The sequence below is a fragment of the Rhamphochromis sp. 'chilingali' genome (genome assembly GCF_963969265.1).
Source record: "Rhamphochromis sp. 'chilingali' genome assembly, chromosome: 17".
NCBI lineage: Eukaryota > Metazoa > Chordata > Actinopteri > Cichliformes > Cichlidae > Rhamphochromis > Rhamphochromis sp. 'chilingali'.
The window spans coordinates 29,366,176-29,370,319 of record NC_137944.1 but is presented as its reverse complement, the minus strand read 5'-3'; the positions used below and the strand labels follow the sequence as shown (position 1 = coordinate 29,370,319).

The 4,144-nt window shown below is 35.6% G+C and overlaps 1 pseudogene across 1 annotated transcript; it reads right to left on the bottom strand.

Moving 5' to 3' along the window:
- Positions 1 to 432: 432 nt before the first annotated feature.
- On the bottom strand, positions 433 to 3,411 carry LOC308384586 (galactose-specific lectin nattectin-like; annotated as a pseudogene). The gene is made up of 7 exons: positions 3,378 to 3,411; positions 3,138 to 3,260; positions 1,771 to 1,848; positions 1,212 to 1,271; positions 954 to 1,102; positions 693 to 817; positions 433 to 604 (listed from the first exon to the last, which is right to left on the bottom strand). The product of its transcript is annotated as a galactose-specific lectin nattectin-like (transcript).
- Between the last annotated feature and the right edge of the window lie 733 nt (positions 3,412 to 4,144).

Here is a 4,144-nt window from a genome sequence, read left to right as displayed (position 1 = left end):
TGAGAAGTCTCACTGTATTCTAATGAAGCCCTGTCTTCATTTTTGTTGATTAGAGCGAGAGTAACCCAAGCTGAAAGTATTCATTAGGATATGTGTTACAGAAATACACTTTCATATTAAACATGTACAACCAGAACTCAGTTTTTAAACAGAGAATAAAGTTTTTTTTTATTACAAGGCACAGAGATTTAGAAGTGTGTTAATAACAGGGTGTATAGTTCAAAGTAAAAATGTAGTTAGTTTGTAAACTTATATTGTTTTATGTGTGTATTTTGCATGTGAATAGACTAGGATCAAATGGTGTAAATTTCATCCTACTACTTTTTGAGCATTTAAGTGGTACACACAGATATTCATGACCACTCAATATCTTTTACAATGCATTCTCTTGTTAGTTCAGTTATATTTATATGTTTGAAATAAAACAGTCAGTCAATCTGTTTTTACCCATTTTTCGCATATGCTCTTATTAGGAGCTTTGCAAAACTTATCATACCAAGTCTTCAAGGGTTCTTCTCCTTCTTCTTCCCCCAGCCTTACACAATGCTCTCCATCAGGATTTTCATGAGTCCATGAGTTTCATGAGTCAGCCCAAAAAGACAAACTATTGGATGAAGGCCGAAAAGAAATGATCACGTTAACTTCCAAACAGCATATTGTAAATGGAAAAAAAATGTTTATGATAATCAAACCTTGTGTTTAGTGGTGAGCCATCCAACCACAACCATCTGCCCTCTTCCACTGCATCTGTCAGGCCAATCCAGAACATGTCGTCAAAGTTCTCCATTTTTCCATTCAATCTGGTTCTTAGAAAAATCTGAAAAGGAGATGTTTGAGTGTTATTGATATAACACTGATCTGTTTTGAGAGAAAGATCTTCTAAAGCACATTTTAAAATTTAAAGATGTGAAACAAATGAATGATGAATGAAATGAAAAGTATGTGATTTATACCTGCTCACACCAGTTATCTATCTTAACCAGGTCGCCTCCTTTAGCCCTACATTCATCTCTGCTCTCTGTCCAGGATGATTTATTGGTGGAGAAGTAATAACACTTTCCTCCATGTTCATCCCAGCCTTCATCACATGCACATGGCCCGTCTTTGAAGAATTACAGAAAAGACTTTAGTCAAGTGGAAAATATTGTACAATTCCAACTTTACAGTCATTAGTGGATATCAATTAGAGAAACACAAAATCCATAACTTACTTATATTTACTTTAGGAATTTCAGGACACGTGAGATTCTTATTGCTGCATGATTTTACTTCTATAAAAAAATAATATATATATCATCTGATGTGTCTTTGATTTAAGAAAAGCAGTTTGAATGGTCACAGAATATATTCTATTAAGTTGTGTTACTGGGAAAGATTTGTTTCCCGTTTTGTTTGTTTGTGTACATTAATGCAAAACTCAGTTGAAGAGGCTCCTGTCAGTCTGCTACTGTCAGCAGCATAAAGAGGAATTCACACAGGAAGGGACGAGCAGCTATGCAGAAATGAGAAATCACAGGTTTGGTATGGGGCTAGAAGTTAAATATATCTCAACTTTGAAATGAGCAACTAAAGCAACAGCCAATGGAAGAAAAATATACAGCTGAAAGACATGATGATATGCACTTAAATGCTTCTCTTACTTTAGTCTCACACTGCCCTAACAATGTCAAATAAGAAGTAGCACTAATGCTAGTTCTTCAAACAATAGTTAGGTTGAATACTATTTTCAGAGCAGCTGAATAACATTGAATCTTTTAGAGTTTCTCTCACCCGTGAGAGTTTTCCTCAAAGCTGCATTCTCTTCATTCAGTGTTTGGAGATTTTTTCTGCTAAGCCAGTTTTCAACAGCTGATTTCATAACAAGAGAAAAGTAGTTAGAGTAACACTTTTTGGTTTCACTAAAATGGGACAAAGATTTGTCCTTTCAGATCTTTTCATGACAAGATTTTAAAACAATGCCTTTGAAGTAAAAAAATGGAGGAAAACATCAAGGGAACATTTCTTTTTAAAGTCAAACTTATATATATATATATACACCTGTGCACACACTAGCTGAAACTGTTCATGAAAAAAAGACTGTCCCTTTTGGTTTGTTTATCTCGGTTTCAGATGTGTGTGTTGTTCGATTCAGGACATACACAAAAAAGCCTTGCACCAGTAATGAAGGGCAGAAAGGTCGAGTGTCTACTGCAGCAACCAAGTCATGGAAAAATGAAAAACGGTAAAGACAAAGCAGGCCCAGCGATACAGGATGTGCCAGTAGCAGCATCATTTCCATCTCCTGTTTGGGCCCGCTTTGGAGTTAGTGCTACCTAAGATGATGGCAGTAAGAAATTGATTAATTAAAATCCAAAAGTGTGCAAGCACTGTGCATGTTGCTTATGCCAGCTGCAACAAGTCCAATATCTATAGAGATGTCACCCCAATGTCTCAACTTTTAAACAGTCTCTCAGTGAAAATTCAAAACAAAAACACTGGCAGGTTTCATAGATAAAGATATCCAGGCTTATGTCATAGTAGAGGTGACAGAGTCAGTCATTTTAGTCATTATGTTTTGAACATGCAGAAAGGTCTTGAGGACGGCAGGATCATTGCATTTTTAGCATTAAGAAAAAACAGTCTTTTAGTTAAAATGCGATGGTGGATTATTAGTTATGCACTTGCATAATTTAAGTAAACCCTTTAAAAAAAAAATTGACAAACAAATGAAAAGCGTTTTTAAAGCATCAGTGTCTCCAGTTTTACTTTAACCTAACTTTAACATAAGAATGTGACAATGACGTCCAATCCAGGCTGCTTCATTCTTTCAGTTTTGCATGACTGCATGGCACGTCCTCAGTATGCGTCCTTGCATTTTAAACACTATAAATGGTATATGAATGGCTTCTTATATTGCACTTTTCTACTCTGAGCACTCAAAGCACTTTACACAACTTCCCTCATTCACCATTCATGCAAGCACTTTTTTCTTTGTTCTATGTATTTGGCAAGCAGACTGGAGGGATCGAACTACCAACCTTACGATTAGCAGATGACCTGTATACATGTCCTAATATATATTACCTGATACCAATAGATTTACCAAATTGAACCAAAAAAACCATTCCACCCCTTGTGCACACACAAAAAAAACTTACAGAGACGGTAAATAACAATGACAGCTGCTGCCAGGAGAACACTGAAAACGGACAGGGCTATTCTCTCTGAGGTGACCTTTGACCCTTTGGTTGATTTTGCATGTTGAGCGTCAGGAACTTCATCTGATGAATCACATAAAGAAGACAGAAAGTGGACACATAATAAATGGTTCTAACAAAGTCTACGTAGTGTAGTTAAGGGCAAATAGAGAAACATTTAACTGTTTACGAATGTTCAGCCTTTGTCTGGTAAAGGCTGGTTTGTCTGGTTCATCAAGCTGCCAACTCTGAGAACCACAGTTAGATTAGACAAGATGCATGTGAAATGTGACACATTTTCAGATCCTCATTTTAATTCTGACTTGAAGTCTACTTTTATATATCAAGTTAGTTTATATATCAGTGTGGGTTTATTCCAGTTAACTTCAAACTGCTGGTTCTACCCTTCTCCTTTCTGTTGAATTAACATAATATTCTTACCCTCTGTGCAGCTCTGTGGACTGTTCATCTTGCAGTCTTCAAGGTTCTGACTTCAGAATTAGTCCAGCTGTCTCTAAATCACAAAATCTAAATAACAAAAACTAAAACTATTTGTGCTTTTCTCATTTTTGTGATTTTTTTTTTAGATTCAGTTACATTTAAATGACAGATTAGCAATGAGACTCACCATAAATGTTTCCTTGACCTCGCCTTAGCCTTTTAAAAAGGAAATGCTAAAAAAAACCCAACAACTTCATGTTCTCAAAAAACAGCTTCCTGTGAATTAAAGAAGAAGGAGGAGACTTCAACTACAGTTCGTACCGTATGAGTAACTGTTTTCATTTTGACTGGGACAAAGTTTTCTTGTGTGTGGAAATGCTGCACACATGTTTGCCATCACTGAATATTTTATTCATGTGCATTTGTTTGTGATTAAAAAACACATTGTTTTTAACACTGTTTATTCTTTTAACTCTTTTATTATTTGATGTCTATGTTTGAGTTCCTTCATTTTCCCTGATAAAATA